This window comes from Neopelma chrysocephalum, unplaced genomic scaffold (genome assembly GCF_003984885.1).
Source record: "Neopelma chrysocephalum unplaced genomic scaffold, ASM398488v2 Primary Assembly neopelma1_42, whole genome shotgun sequence".
Taxonomy (NCBI): Eukaryota; Metazoa; Chordata; class Aves; order Passeriformes; family Pipridae; genus Neopelma; species Neopelma chrysocephalum.
Window position 1 is genome coordinate 329,226 of NW_020897700.1, and position 17,803 is coordinate 347,028.

Sequence of the window (17,803 nt, forward strand, 5' to 3'; positions counted from 1 at the left end):
AACAACCCTTCTTAACAAGAAACCCCTCAAGTTCAAATTTCAGCATAATATTGTCCATATACTCATTTTTTTCTCAAGACATGTCATACCTTTTTCCTCAAACAACTCTGTGTCATGCTTTCTTCTGATGTGAAGATGCCAAATTGGAAAGCAAGTTTCTGTTTTATGAAAACCTCCAAGACAAGATATTTATACTCAAATTCAGAAAGAAAAAAAATCCTTGTTGCAAACTGAATAGGTATATCCCTTGAAAAGCTAACCTGGCGATCAGAAAACTCATCGGGGAGGTGGGAAATCTACATTCAGTCATTTGTTCTCTCTGATTTAAAAAACTGGCAACTTCCACCTCCCACATAACTGCCCCAAGCGTGAGGCTCACTCTCTAGCACCGAATTCCTGACAAATTCCAATTTAGCACCATTTGTTGCCTGCCCTAACTAATAAGGAATCATCTAAGAGGTACTATCAAACATAATTTGCATTGCATTTTTATAGCAAGCCATCTGCATCTTCTGCTCTGGTAGAGATACGTAATAAATTACAGGCAGGACTATCGCTTTTTGTGACATGCAAAAAATGGAATCAAATAACAGTAGCATATTTTGCAAAAATATTCAGTTTCTGTGAATGCTGCAGTAGCAGATAGGTAAACATTTATTTGCCCTGCCTTCCTTCCAGCTGTATTAATGAAATTTCAGCTACTATGGCAGATTCAGTAAAAAAAAGTGAGAGAAAAATTTGTATTCCTGTATTTCAATTTCATTTTATCCAGCTCATTCAGTAGGGATGTAGCAAAAAATAAAACTGAATAAATAAGGCAGAAGCTGCATGCAGTGAGGTCCCAGGAGACATAAAGTTTAGTTAAATTTTCTTTAAGAAAATGTATTCATGGCAGTATTCTTCCCAGCCTCAGGCAAGAGCTTTCCTGATTTTTCAATGTTTAACTCCAGTGAAAAAGATGAAAGTATTGTGTCAAACTTACCTTTGTGAAGCATAAATTGGACTGAAACTTGAAACAATGATCTTATTTTTGAGCAAACCCTACAATGAAAAGACTGTTCAGGAATTTCACAAGGAGAAAATATGTCTTTGACAATTCTTGACTTCCTGACGTGGATTTTTTTCAGGTACTTTCATACCTTCTTTCTTTCAGCTGTTTCTCATACAGTCAGTCATTCTTATGTCAGGTCTCTTTTTTTCTTTTTCCTACAATTACTTGTCTTTTAAGGTATTTATTTTTTCCGGATAATGATATGTGTCTATTTCTTCTATTTTAACAGTAGAATCTACAGTTAGTATTTGCTGTTTTTCAAACTCTGTCTCCTCCTTTCATAGGATTAGGGGAAGGTTTTCTTGAAACTATGAACACTAGAGACATTTTCTTTCTGTAATAACCTTGTGTTTTCAAGGACTTCATTGAACATTGTATCCTAATTTCAAGTTGAACTTCAAGTTTCCAGCTTTTAGCTTCACCTGTTACTGCTACATTTACATTTTCAGAGCCTATTTGTTTCTAATCACGGTCTCCCCTCAGTCCTCACCATCAGTTCCACAGACCTTTCAGTTAGTTAAAATACTTCAAGTTAGCAAACTTCCAGTCTTTTGTCTAACATGCAATATAGGACTGCATCCCAGCTCATAGGTGGATGTGCCCTGGCTGTATTACAGCACTAAAACTGCAATATCTTGGTGCACCCCAGCATCTCTCAGCTCTCCATCTCCATGTCTCTGGCACTTGGTTTTCTCGGAAAGAGAAGGAAGCTGTGTTTTCTCTCACTGACTTCTCAGCATAGACAACATATGGCTCAAAACTGTGAGGCAATCTGCTCAGAATCTGGATGCAATCGCAGCTCTAATGCAATACAGCATTCACTTCAAGTTTTTATGAACCCAATTCCTTGGGGACAGGACTGAGAGACAGTCCCAGTTCGTCCCACGTACAGCCAAGGCAAGCCTGATTCAATCAGCTTGAATAGACTTTCATTTGTACAAAGGAAGAGGGAAAACAATTTGCATCTTCCTTTTCCCATCCATATGTGGCTCGTCAAAAACCAGTCTCCTATCTGCAATTCTTTGAGCTATGTATGTAGAAGGAAACATGAAACAGAAGGATTTCACCCCCCCTGGACAAATTTAATCAATTTCCCTACCATGCACTAGTGCTAAGGCAGTGCCATCTAGTGTGGAAAATCAATATAACAAAGAAAGAGGAAAAATAATAATAATAATAATAATAATAATAATAATAATAATAATAAAGATACAGACTATTTACTAAAAGATAGATGAAATTCTATTGGCTTCCACCAACTTTGAACACCTATACATGATATTCATAACATTCATCATTCTGTTTATGAAAATGCACATAAGCCCTTCCTTTTAGGGAAAATCCTTTACTTGATAGGCTGCAATGGATTCCATTAGATTGCACTGTGTCATGTCAGACAGGCTCAGCAGAGCCCTTAGTCCCAGTATCCTCAATTGGTGTAACTGTGAAACTAAAAATAAAATTCCAAAGTATTTAATATCAGGAATCTCTTGGAAAAAAAGAGCTTTTTCTTAATTACCACATATTTTATTGCAAATTTACAGTTTCAAGACTTGATTGTCTAAATCATGTTATATGGAAAGTTTTCAACATAACAACCTGCAGGACCAGAAAATCAGAAAATTTTGAGTTTTGTCTCTTCATCTTTACTAGCTGAGGATTTTATTTTCTCTTGTCTTCCAAGAACATTCCTGTCCATGCAGCCCCAGTTTCCATTGTTTTGTGTCCTATGAAATTACCTACGGTCGTTCTATGAACATGCAAAGGATTTGACCTGTTTCGCCTGGACCAGCTTTGTACAGATGAAGTTAAGTCCATATGAAATGAGTCAATGGAGCATAGATAGGATAATTTTACAAAACTTGCAGAGCTTTCGTAAAGATCATTGATTATAAACACCTTTATATTATTCATTATTTCTACAACTGGTTGTAATCTCCATATCACCACTGAGATGATCAAGAATTTTAAGTACTCAAGTAACACTGTAATCTATTTCTTTCTAGAACTATAGCAAGACAGTGTTACATACTGCTTGGCTGGGGCAGATATTCTGTATCACCCTTATCACAACAAAACCCTGTTTAGAATACAAGTACTATCAATGACTGAAAGTTCACATAACATGAGCTTGTATAAAATAATTTAGGAATTCTTTTTTATTGCAAGCCATAGTGCAAAACAAACCAGTGCAACATTATGAACATTCTAATAATCACCATGGATCAACGAGGTATTCATTTAACTTTTGTAAAATTTACAAACTCATAACAATTATATATGATATCCCACTGTGATTCTGAACTATATTGACACAACCTTCAATCTCATGCAGGCTATGAAAAAGAAATAAAGTATTTTGCCAAGTATTCGAAGTCTGTCAATAACATCACAAGGCAAAATACTTTTCATAAAGAACTTGGTTATGTGCCTCCCAAGCCACCAAATGACTCAATCATACTATTGAGCCAGGATGTCACAATCTAGCTAATGTCTTTAAATATTTAGATTGTTAAATACAGATAGATAAATATAATGATATATGATGCATAGATTTAAGATCATGATATATTTAAGAAATATTTGGCAATACAGTGTTGCTACATTACTAATGTAGTTCCAATGTTAGTCTACAAATACGGGTGGAAAGAGGGCACTGAAAAGATAGTGAAATGTAGCACAGTAGACAACAGGCTCCTGATTCAAATAATCATATATGAATTTCAGACTTTTAAATATAAAGCAATTATCCGGCACTCAAGGTTGTGAAGAAAAGCTTGTAGCTCATGACACAGACATAAGCAAAGTTAAGAGACCAAATAAAGTCTGGAGAAGAACCTGAAAGAAGTTTTGAAATAATGAGGTCACTTATGCAAATCACTGAGCAGCCAAGTTCCGCAATCCACTGCTTATATGTCACTGCACCAACCTAGGAGAAGAAGGGATGCGCTGAAACCCTGTAGCTGCTGCTCCTCAGGATCCCTTTTTCCCCTCTCTAGGGAAGCCATCTCTGCCACTGTCCCAGAAGCAAAATACAGCCAAGCCACAGGGTTTTAATACCATAAGCATAAGTTCTGCATCATATTTAATGTGGACACAGAGGGACAGACTATCTTATACCATCAAGACACCCAAACCTTCTATAAGAAGATGTAGCTGAGCTCGTAACAAGGATATCAGTACCAATCTGCCCAATCCCTCCATCACCATAAACGCTGGTGGAAAAATACTGTACCGTAACAATACATTCCCCACCCAAGAGAATAACTTTAGAGAAGGAAATATATTACTAAGCATAACTGACACAATTCTGTTGATATTGAAAGTGTTTTGACAACCTACAACTGACATAAGAACTTTCTCAAGATCTTTTTATTAAGCTGCTTCTCTATTTCTACGTATGTATATTTATCCACTAGGTGTCAATCAATATAAGCAATGCTTCTGTTTTAGTTTATTGTCCTAAGAAAAGTTTTAACAGCACGAAGAGCCTCCAGACACATCACTTCAGCAATTTTTTCAGTAATGTGGGAAAAGCAAGAGGAATAACCAACAATTTTTTGTATAATACTTGTTACTAGTGCCTCATGTTCTTTTCTTACATTAAAATTTCAAGAAGGAAAAAATTACAGTTGTTTAAATATCCTAATAATTAACTATTTTGTATTTATGCTATGCATCCATTCAGCAGTGTATTACTAAAAAATAATTCTGCATTGCTCATATTTGCTGTATGATTTTTTTTTTTTAAGTTTTTCAGGCTACCAAAATAATCCTTTTCAGCATTTTTGCAGTTGCTACATAAATTGATTCAAGCTATGCTAAAGGAAAAGTACAGAGGCTGAAAAATTCCAGAAAAAAATATGTCACATTAAAGGAACTCAACACTGATTAAAAACATTGAAATGGAGAGTAACCGAAAGAAATCCAAGGTTGTCTGTCACCTTTGTGACAGATAGCAACAGAATCTCTCTAAAGAATGAAAAAAAAATGGTTAGAAGTTTAAACAGTGGTGATATGCTAAATTTGTGAGAGTTCTTTCTTCAAGCAATATGTGACCAACAACCGCAGTGCTATCCAACATCTATTTTGATAATTTTTTCAGATACTTTCTTAGCTGTGGCCTATTTAATGTTTTATTGTTTTGAATTTAGGCCAGAAAGTCCTACAAGAACCTTTCTCCTGAAGTAATTGTTCCAATTCTGACTACAAGTAGGACACACAAACGTAAGTAAAAAGAGAACATAAAGTAAAGGTTTTGAAGCTTTTGATTTTCAGAATAATCAGAATTTATAGTTTTGTAGCATCTACTTAATTTACCTACAGCAGTTTACTCTTCCTTTTCTGAGAAGTGTTTTCAAATAGCCAATGCCAATGCAAATCACATCAGAAAAGAGAACCACGTGATAATTTAGGAATAGTCCAACCTGTTGGTCAAAAGCATCGTCAGTTATGAGGTCGAATGAGGTTATCGGGGCTTGATCAGGACAAGTTCTGAAAGCCTCCAATAAGCACAACACGCACAGCATCACTACACAGCCTGGTCCAACACATGACTATCTTAATGGAGGAAATGTTTTGCCTTTTATCAAGGAACTTATAAGTCTATTAAGAAGTCTGAACGCTGAGTATTATATGGCTACCACATGTAACATTTAATAGTCTTAATTTCCTGATCCACAGTCTAACATCATACACCTTTTTGAATAGAAATTATGGCAACATGCTCTGAACCAGCAGTAATTATCTAGTGTCTTGCAACACTCTTGTAATATGACTGCTTGATAATGAAGAGCTTTTACCAGTATTGCTTTCACTGTTATAAACTGATTTAATTGAGCAAATTAATGACTGAGAGCTAACCAATGCTAGAAATCAAGGTGATGGTAAAAAGTCAATATCTGGATTGTTAAACTACTAATATAACCACAGGATAAGAAAGAAAATAAATAAGTGCGGTTTATTGCAAGTCACAGAGGTGATACGAAAAACTGAATTTTCCAAACCAGTAGTCTGAATTCAAATTTGTCTATCCCTGCTGCTTGCCCAGTACTCAAAGTGCAGACAGAAATTTTCATTGAACTTGACTGGATTTTCTGAAAATACACTCCAGATTGCAAGCATTGATTTGGAGGTCAGAGTTGTATTATTCTCAAATGTGATTCATTACTTGGGTCATTAAAAAGGATTGGGTCATTAAAAAGGATAACTATTTTTGCCAGTAGCCTCACTATTGATGACAGAGGATAACCCCAATTCCAAAATCATGTATTAAAATGTTTTACAAAAACCAAGTGCATCTTCTCAAAGTTCCAAATATTTCTAGTATGTTCAGAAAATGCAGCTAAGCAACCCCCAAGGTTCCTTCATACTTTATATGCATCATAAGTCTGACAACATAGAAAGGCTTCATACTATCACATCATTAATATTAATTATAAATAAAACATTACTACATAGACTAAAAAGTAAATTAGTTTTTTCCAATATGGGGGTTTTTTCCAAGTTACCAACTGCTTATAACAGGTGCTTTTTTCTCGTCATACTTTGCAGCCAAATGTAAAGAATATTTATATTAATTACATTAAATTTAAGGTAATTACTATTGAATTTAACCTGCTTCAGCAGCATAGTTGTAGAAACACAAACAGTGTCTCATATGACTGCATAAATATTAGTTAGATGCAACTCTTGCCTTACTGGTGCCTTGGACCAAGAACTCTTCACTTTTCCTGCAGAAAAATAACTTAAGACAGTATTTCTCATGTTGTTTATTAAAAGTTTTTCAAATTGTGGAATACCCCACCCCAACTCATTGCTGTGGTATTCTGAGGCCCTGTGATTATGGTACCTGGCCAGAGCTCCTTGGAGGATGCAGCTCTTGGCTGATTTGCTGGTGTTCACAGAATGCAGACACGGCCCCCACAGTGCCAGGCCCCCAGGGGACACCATCAAGCTGTTCTGGCCCTGACAGACCCACTGGGTTTCCCCAGTCCAGCCTAGGACCCATTTCAGCTGTGCTCTCTTGGGCCAGCAGACCCCAAGACAGCAGCAGGGACCCTCTCCAGCTCCCCACAGCCCTGCCCTGACCAGCCACAGGCCCCACAAAGCCAAGCCCACCCAAAAGCACCAAGAGCCCCATATGTGTTTTTGGCAGGGGTGGGCAATGTTCAGCCTTGCTCCTAAGTCCATATCAGACCCCTCAACTCAGCAAAGCAAAACTGTTTTCTGCAGACATGGACACAGGCCATGCAGCTTTTATTCATGGCATCCTCAGCAGTGGGATTTAGGAAGGAAGCACTGCCAGGAGACAGTCGCCAGGGATTTGATTAGACAGACAGCATTTAACCTAATCTCCTCTGCCACAAGCCCATTCTGCTTCCTGTAATTAAATGTGATCACAGATGCAATAATTTGGGGGCATAATTCCACCAATTTAGATACCAAACTACTTCAGCTATAGGTGGAAAAAGTAAATACTGAAAGGAGAAGAATACAAATGTGAGTGTTGCTATGATGGGAGGTTGGATTATTGGGCAGCTAAAAGTCATATGAAGATATAAATTTAGCAGGTTATGAGATACAACTTGAAAAATTTCAATATATCTAAATAACTGAAACATTTCTGAAAAGTTTCTCCCTTCTATCCTAAATTACAGGATTATTTTGAAGTCAAAGGATACCACTATCTGCTAGTCCATATGTTTGGGGGGAGCAAAACCACACTGACTGTCTGTCTATAAGATTTAGAAACCTTATATGCACTTATTGCATCCCCAGAAAAAAACTGACAGCATGAAGATGAGAAATCTATATTTTCAAGCTATGATAACACTAAAACAGGTAAATACAGCTTTCTGAGGGATTGCTGACAGAGAAAATTAAAATCTATGGGTCCTGGGAAAGTAAAAATTCCAAGGAGGATTGCTAATTACAGTGGTCTTAGCTATATTCCTTATGGAGTTTTGGTTTACACTTTAAACATGACAAGGCTTAACTACACATACAGATGCTGACAGTTCCTGCTGCAAAGAGGGGGTTCTTGAAATGGGTAGAAAAGCAGAAAGTAAAACATGGAATGGCAGGTGTGGGATTTGATGCCAAAATTTTGAAATTTAAGGAGGACACACAACCTTACTTGAACTACAGTCCCATTCCATCTTGCGTCATAAAAAGCTTAGTTATTTTGTTCTTTTTCCCCCCCTTAAGCCAATGTAACTTCAGCAATATCGATCACACTTTTATAAAGCTGTATATTGGTATTTTTAGAAGGACAGAATGAGTGATATTTATATTACCAAACACTGAAAAGAGACAAAAATAGGTGGAAAGGCAAGAGTAGCCATCCCTCCGCTTTGTTTCAGATCTGCTCAAAAGCCACAGAACATTAACAACAGGCATTAACAACAGAAGTAGTAACAGCTGTCTGAAGAGAATAATACTGAGAAGTGACTGCCTATAAAAGAGTGACTGTGAGAAGAAAGGGAAAGAAAATGTGTTTACTAAGAAAAACTAGCAAAAAGTGTTGTTTAGTTTTAATCTTTCTCCACTGTATTATCTACACATTACACCAATTAAATTGTTGGCACTCAATTTTACTGATTTTTTTTATCTGCCTTCCAGCCCTTCTGTAGTTGATTTTCATATTATTTTGTATTCATGAGTTTCAATGAGAAAGAAAAAGCTTAGATTAAGAACCAGAGTGTTAGAGAATACTTCTGTATACACAAAATGGACATTTGTCATTATTGTCATAGTTTTGCAGGTATGGTGGATTTAATGGTAACAGATGGGGGTGTGGGGGAAACTTGTTTCATTAAACTGTTAGTAAGACACTATGAAAGTAAGACATTATGAAAGTAAATCATGAAATTACGCAATTCTGGGCCATTTTTCCTCCTATTATTAAATAAAAAGCTTCACAGATCCCTGTGACATATATAAAATGTTCACCAATACAAAGCCTTTGGAATGATAGCACACTTGTAATAACTTTCATGGAATACACTGACCTAGTTGCAATCCTTACAAGAATCTTTAGACATCAACATTCAATAAAATATAGAAAAAAATCACTATTAAAGTTGCAGAAGACTGTTTACAACAAAATGTGACAAGAGTCCCCAAGCACCAACTCTTCTCCCTTCAGGAATATTTGTTAATATTGCTAAAGGGTGAAAGCCAGCAAGGATTAAAGAGAAAAATAAAAATGCATCTGAAGTTTATTGTTGTTTGCTTATATAGAAAATAAAATATAATGACTGATTTTGTTTCTGAATCATACCCTTCTTCCAACGCAAAGAGAACATCTCTGTACATATTAAATATAATACAACTGAACATATGCTAAGTGAAGACTTCGAATATTTAATTTCATTAATAAAAGTTAATGATGATGTTGACTTCTCCCCCCAGTTTCTCAGCCCACACCTTCTCACCCTGAAGAGGTGTGCAGCATACCTACTTCAGTGCACCAGCTGCCATGTATAGTTGCACTTGTGATTGAATTTTGTCTCTGGATTGAGTTATTCACAGTATTTTTTAAACAAGTGTTGTAGTATTCCCTTCAAAAGGATGTACTATTATTTTTTATTCTATAAGCCACACTAGTTTTCCTTATTTCCTAAGTGCATGTCATTGGAACAGAAAACAGGTCAGGTACAGGGTGAGCAGTACAAAGCCAACCCGATGTGCACAGAGCCCTGAGGAGGTGGCAGCCACCTGGAGGCAGTGACAGTCCCCAGAGGCAGTGGCCCCTGTCTCTGCACCCCTTTTGCTCAGAGCCCCTGCCATAGGGTTCAGGCACACTAGGAGAAAAGAGAAAGGAAACAACTAAATTTTGACCCAGGTACTCTCAACTGCAAGATATTGATGAAGGAATCATTGCAGCAGCTGTAATTGAGAGCAGTCCTGACACTGCTTATGGCCAGGCAGACCACATAGTGCAAAGAACAGGTAAACACGCTGTTCCATTCCTTTGAATCCTCTTTTGAGCAACTTTGAGAATGACAGTATCAAGTTTCAAGAAGAAATAATATTTGCAGAAAAGTTTTTAAAGCATTGTATTTATCTTGTTGCTAGAAACATGAGACTCTCATTAACACCATTGTGATTTTTACCAATGCCTGGTGAAGTCCCCAAAATATTTAGAGCTGTGATGATATAAATGAAGTTGCACCTTGCAGCAAGATGCAGTCTTTAGTTTAAATATGCCTTCTGAAGCTAAACTGTCAATATGTAACAAATATGACAAGTTTAGCTACCACAATCTGATAAAATGCAACAAAAGTAGAATGGCACTAGTTTCTAAAGTTGCCATAAAAAAATACAAATCATCACTGCTAAACTCCTGCCAGGATTATGTCTTCTAGTAACAGTTATGAAACCAAATAACCACTCCTGTAGTTTGCATTTCATTTTTATGTGAAAGACTAGCACAAGACTATTTGCTGCTTCAGACCCAGTGAAGATGCAGTTTTGAATGTAACTGGATTCTGAGTTTTACACACTGTTGGTCCTTATATATATGATTAATCCCATTTAGGTCAAAGAAAAAAAAGAAAAGGAATTAATTCGCTGAATATTCCTCAATTTATATGAGACAAAAACTAAATGTGCAATGGCCGTTACTGGCTTAAAGACAAAAAATAATAAAACATTTAAATAAAAGTACTTAAACACTGCTGAGAATGATAATTTCATTTTAGACATAGTGCTTTTTTCCTTTAATGCTTAGTCAATATATGAATTTTAAGTAGAGTATAAATGACCTCTTCTCAAAAAGAACATGCAGTTTTATCAAGCTGGAGCAAACAACCTCCCCAGGAAATCCATCATGAAGCATTTGATTTGCTAAAGCAAAAATGAAATTTGCCTAGTAATTTTTTTAAGCATTTTCCAGTGGCTCGGTTTATAAAAGAGCTATGATTTGAGTGGCATTAGTACTCCACATGTTTTAAGAAACAAAGATCTTGTAAATGGAAATGAAATAAAATTGTTCTTGGATATAAAAATAACATCTGTTTGTTAGGTTAGGATCTTAGCTTGTATAGCACCTCCAGCTTTGTTCAACAATTATACCAAGTCAAATAACCACCAGCCAAATAACCAATTTGTAGTGTGAAAAAGCCCTGGAGACATGACCTTGGTCAGCTTAACTCTGTAACAGACTTCTTACATGACTCTAGCAGTAAAGTACTCCAAAACTGGAGACAGAAACTCAGAGGAAAAAATCTGAGAGAGAATCCGTAGCATGGCTGTGCTATTCACCTCTCCTGCAGCACGTGATGCCCAGGACCTGCCTAGCTGCTGAGACAATGAATGGCAATGCTAAGCTGCCTGCAAGCTACACCAAACCCACCAGTCTCAAGCAGCCCAGAGGTGAGATGGATGCAACCACCTTACACACATTCCTTCTATGCCCATCTGGTTCACCAAAGATCTCACCTCAAACTGGTAACACAACGGAACACAAGCGGTTACTTCTGGTCACTTTGTTCAGGCCATGCTGATATTCAGCTGGACCAAGAAGAGGGTCTTTCTTTCGGCCACTTCTCATACCCACAGAATATTACTTTTGACCTCTGAGACAGCTGCCTGAGCAGTTTTTCATTTCTGGAGACCTGTGTTTAAATGTGGAACTATGGCACAAAGGGGATAATGTGACAATCAATGAAATCCCTCTTGGTGCAAAGCTTGGAGAATTTTAGTTTGCCACACAAATTCTCACCACGGTATAATAAATGTGGTATTTGCTGCAAAGGAGAAAACCAGCAGTGAAATACCAGCCATATCATACTGAGAAAGCAAACATATTGTAAAATGTATTTTATTAGCAGAAATGTTTTAATTTTAAATCATCTGCGTGGTACAATATTAAAAGGAAAGTTTTTGTATGCATAAATTCTGTGCTTGAACAGCAGATAACTAGAATTTCATGTTGACACTAAAGAAAAAATAAAATATGATTTGCTTATCCTACTGTGGAAAAGTAAACATTTCCCTGTAACTACTGTCATAAATCCTTGAAAATCTATGAAGTGATCTGACACCAAGAAGTGCTTTTCCTGCAAAATAGTACAGATCCAGCAAAGTCAGCTTCTCCAACACTGTCACTCTTTTTCCCAAGTAATCCACAAGAAGTACCAGTCTGGGATAATATCAAAAGCACTGTGTTTCCATTTCCCAACATCAGAAACAACAGCTGCAAGCATCAATTCTTGCTTACTTCTTATCTAGCATTGATCCTTGTATATAATACCCAGGATAGTTGATTTTCTTAGTTAATCTCTAATTTTACTTTTAAAATACCACACAATAGTTCCAATACTCAGCTCTAAATACTAAAAAGGCTCCATGGTACTTAAAAATATGATTTTATTGTAGCAGGACCACAAACTGAATATACTGAATAAAATGTGATCACAAATCATTGTGTTGAATTTTGCATATTTTGACTGAAGTGTAAGAAAAATCAAGAGGTTCCTGGCATAGTTTTTCACTGCAGCAGTGTCTTTAGATCAGCTGTTGAATGCAGGCTGTTTTCATTTTTTACTAAAAAGCCATATTTGTTCAGAGTTTCTAATCTCACCTTTTAAAATAATTCTGAAATAGTGTCTCTTGGTTGAAATGATGACTAAAATCAGAATACCAGTTACCAGTAGTCTAGATTATCACATTATGTCAATTGGTAGCATAAGATATTCTTATATCAGTAATTTATGACTGTACACTTTGATTCACCCCTTGCAATGCAAGGACATATATTTTGGAAGAATGACAAGATAGTCTATTATTTATTTATTTTTAAGATGTATTAGAGTTGAGTTAGAATCATAAGGCAGAATATTCTGAAGTTTTATGTCAGTTTTACAAAGTCACAGGACTGCCTACAAAATTTCTCTTTTAAGGGTTTTGCCCAGCAGTCTTATCAGAAACAACATTCCTAGATCTTGACATTGTTAGAAACCTGAAGCTTTTCTACACTGTGCTCGTGATACTGATTTAATCGTTTCTGTCATCCTGTACAACCACAAATTTGTACTCTAATCTTTGAGTCTCTGGTTCAGGCTCAAAGTAAATTGTCCAACTTTATCTCAATGTGTCACAGAGAAGCAATACCTTTCTTTACCTTTGTCTTGGTCTCTTTTCTCCACAGCCTGGTACATCTTACACATATTCCACTCTGCCCTCAAAAGAGCAGTTTAGGGTTATCTGTTGACTCACTATCCCCTTGCTATCCCAGTGTGACCTTGAATTGGATTTGGCATTTACAGAACAAACTCCTCAAAGTATTTTACATACATTTGTTCCCTATGTTTCAAGTGTCACCTTCTGTTTTCTTCTCCTTTTTATTGCAATGACACAAACAATTTTGGCTGGGTTTTGTTGTTGTTGTTGTTGTTGTTGTTGTTGTTGTTGTTGGGTGGGTTTTTGAGGGGATTGGTAGCATAATTTTGCTTGAGTTTTGGGTTTTGTTTTTTTCAAAATACCATATTGTCTCCTAAAACTTCATTGCTTCCAACTGCTTATTCCCCACTGACTAAAGTTATTATCACTTGTTTATGACAATTTCCACAGCAACCAATATAATCTCAGAGTGCTGTGACTTCAAGTGGAAAATAAGCACCATAAATTCATGCAAATGTCACCTGTTACAAACAAAAACAAGAGACAAGGAAACAGAAACTCACATGTGAAACAGGAGTGTCAACATAGAAAGCACATCAAAGTTTTCAGGAAATAGTATTGCATTCTTTCTACAATAAAGACGTCAGTTCAGCACCGAAAGCTTCCAGCTGAGCACAATGCTCTCAACACCCATAAGTCAGATTGCATAGCAGATGCTAAATGTAAAATCCATTAAGACCAATTAGATTCCACAGAAGAAAAAAAATAGTAATAGCACGCACAGGCAATCTTGCGCTACACAACAGTACCAAGAGATACAGTGAACCACAGAAAAACAAACAAAAAACCCAAACAAAAATTTAAAAACAACAAACAAACAAACAAAAAAACCACAAACAAACAATGTACTTCTCTCACAAAGAGGCCAGCTAACAGAAGGTATGTTACAGTGCCCGCAGTCACATGAAGAAGCAAGGTCTCCTGTCTCTAGTTAGAAGCAACTTCTCTGAAGGCCATCACCTATTGCACACCAACAGACAATTAATCCATTGTCCTCCATGGCAGTTTGAAACTAAGCAGCAAGAGTTTTAGCCTCTTTCCCAAACTGCATATGAATTTCACGTTACATTAACCTGACCCAAGTCATCCTCATGTGTGATGATGTGAGAGCATTAATAACATGGAACCAGGATATTGGGGGGTAAAAACAAACAAACAAAAAAAGGAAAAGTTTGTGGTACACTCCGATAGAGCCTTTTTACTACCATGTAAAAGTTTATTCCTTTTATTGACCATTAGGAGATGGGAATTGTAATGGGCACATGGAACAGATATGTGAGCACTTTTCAGAACTAAGCCACCAATACAAGATGCAGGGTAAATTCTGGCCATGTGCTTAACTGTGTAGACAAATGAAGATGTCATTGCATGCACGATAGCTTGAACACCACTGGGGGCAAAGAATGTAACATTTTTTATAGGATTTATACATACTAAGAAGGAAAGTCTGGTTTTGTATTTGTCAGGACATGTTGCCAAAGGCTGAAGCATTATTTCCTGGTAAGCAATTTCAAACAACCCCTGGTTTTTCAATCAGAATTAGTCTGACTAATCCATCCCTAGATATTAAGCATTTCATAAATTAGTTAAATATATATGCAGTATCCCAGGTGAATTTGATCTGCTGGAATGTTTAAGAATATAAAATAATTTCCATTTTATTGAAAAAGTGATAGACGGTATTTAAACTCAAAAAACCTACCAAAGTTTGAGAGATAATAGAAACAGACCTGAAAACTGTTTCACAAACCACAGATTAAACCTCTGGCCTTCAAATATTCCTTAGTAGCTCTTGGTGAGAAACTTATTCAGCTACTTTTGACCTAAGGAAACAGGCAGAATGTATACATCTTCATGTATGTTTCCAATCACTTTGCTATCTACCATAACTAGGAAGCAGAACTGTCCACAGCCCTCATGAGAAACGGTGAAAGAAAAGTTTATAAGACTGCTATAGACTTACCAACCAGCAACTAATACAGTTGCTGCTGGTTGCAGAAGCTCATGCTGTGAATAACAAATGCAAACGCAGGTACAGCTTTTTCCAGTGGGACATAAAATGAGGTTTCTTCTCCACTAGCACCAAATTAAGCCTCAGGCACTGGCCAAAACTGGAATAGGCTCCCTAAAGTCTTTTGTCTTGATATTTTTTTTCTGTAAGACACAGTTCAGGGTTGTACAGTCTCCCTGAGAGCTCTTGAAACCAGCAACTTCCCAACCAAAACTGCCTCCTTTCTGGGGTTCATGGGGACATTTGGCAAATAAAAAAAATTGAAAAGCAGGTGCTCTTCAGCCTTGTTTGTGAGCTAGGAAGGAACACAATCCTGGCTAAAGTTGTTGGAGACCCTACAGGCAATAATCCCGATCCATCTTCCCACCCCTTTGCTGGACTCTTGTGCATCAGTCGGGCAAGGCAAAAACAAGCACCCAATCCATCCAGGGCATTGTATAATTATTATTATAATAAAGTATTTTTTTAATCAACAGTCTCCATCAATTGGGCATCTAGTCAGATTTAAAAAAAAGAAAACAACAAAAATCCCTAAAGCATTTACTTCAGGCACTGTGTTTCGCATATTTGTTTTCCCACTTTGGTGATTTTCTTAAGTGTTGTTTCCATCTTGCTATATCTCAGAAAAATCTATCTGATCACACAACAATGTACAAAGTTGTTATACAAAAAGGTTTCTAAATACGTAACAAGCAACAAAAATTAAAATATGATCGACATCTTTTCAGCCTACTTTTATCTCAGCCATTTTTTGCACTCAGAAGTAAAAAAAAAAAAAAACAAACAAACAACCGCCAACCCACCCAAAACATTAAGCAAAGACAAGTTTTCAGTTAACTGTATCAATTCAAGTAATTAAATAACTGCTATACTTTTCATAACATCAGAAGCTGGAGTACTAAAAACCAAAACAAAAATCATGATGTACAACATCCAATTCATCCCTGGCATTATTCCACATAAATCAGTGGTATTACACCAGGGATTAATTTGGAACACTGATGTGAATTAAAGGACTGTATACAGCAACCTCATCATAACACAGACACACACACAAAAATAACTAAAACATTATGAGCATCACAAATGCACACAAATAATTATGCACCTACAAACCTATTTCTGAGCAAATGGAACAGACTATTTCATAGTCTTGATAATAACAATAAGGAATTTCTACTATTTAGAAAATAATTATGTCCATTTTTCCCAGAAAAATTATTTAACAATATAAAATACTTGATAATAAAATACTTAATAGAAGTCCATCCAGGAGAATGTGAAGCTCCTCTACAGGTCAGTTTTTACATATCTTATTGAAATATGGCCAGATATAAGTTATGCAATGACTCTTCAAAAACTGTTTTAATACCGTTTTCAAGATTGATCTGAGTAGTTCAGTCTGCTCAGCAAAGGGTGATAACCACCTCTATAATATACAGCAATACAAACTATGCAATTAGTTTCTCCTCCCAGTAGAAAACCATTCACAGTTCCCTCCCTTTTTAAGTACTGTCCCTGAGTCCAGTTTTGCACACAAGTTGCTTATGTTCAGCTGCCCTGTTACTGAAGTTAGTTAGAGGCTGCATCTCCCACCTCACCACAGAGGCAGGCAGATGCTCTGCCAATTCGTCCCTCCTGTGCTTAGGGAGCATGAGACCACACAGAGGCAGGAGAAGAAAGAAGTGAATGCACAACATCTCTCTCTTCCTCCGGCTCACTCGACTCAAGCAAATCTGTAATGTTTAAGGCTGTCTCTTTCTTTCAAAGACAAATCTCTGCCAGGGCTTGGTGTTCTCCATCCAGCTGTGGTTTCATTACCCGAGCCCTCCGCTCAGCCAGTGCCCTACATAGCACTACATACTTTGCCAGATTGAAACTCATTCGTCATCGCTCGGTTTTCCGATTTGCGAGTGACCCGAAACCTTCAAGGCTACCCGCAGCCAACTAGGGAAGTTGCTCAAGAGCTCTATACTGACTACGCAGTGGTTTATTTTCTCTTTTCCATTTTTCTACCACCTTGGAGCCTGACTCTTTCTTGCTCCTCGGGAAGTTGGCTGTGCCCTCGCTGTCCCTTCCCTCCCGGGGACCGTGCCCAGGAGCAGTGCGCTCACTTGAAGAAAACGCAGCAATAAAATATTAAAACCCTTCCCTGCTCGGGGCTCTGCCGCTGAGATCTCTGCGCCGCCTGGCTGGCAGGGAGCACCGCAACTCTCCGCGCCGGAGGAAAGCCGGAGCCGTGCCCGCACCGCACCCGCGCCCGACCAGCGGGGCAGGGACCCTCCGGGCGCCGCAGCCCCCGATCCCGACCCACCGCGACTTCCCCCGGGAGACCCCGACACGCAAGGGTCAGCTCTCCCCTCGGCACCAAAAGATAGCAGCAGCCCCGGCGCTTCATGGAGTGGGGGGAGCTGCTTTCCACGCCGCGCTCCGGACGGGGTATCAGGGAGCCCTACCCCCCCCCCAACGCACAAAATGGAATTTGAACTGTGGCGGTGACAGAAACGAGTGAGAGGGGAAAGGGGGCAGCCCACGTTTCTCTCCAGCTTCAT

The 17,803-nt window shown here is 37.6% G+C and overlaps 1 protein-coding gene across 1 annotated transcript in view; it reads right to left on the reverse strand.

Annotated features, from left to right (window-relative positions):
- The window catches only part of KCTD8 (potassium channel tetramerization domain containing 8), a 105,403-nt gene that overhangs the window by 86,574 nt on the left and 1,026 nt on the right, over positions 1-17,803 (reverse strand). The gene's annotated exons all lie outside the window — the stretch shown is intronic.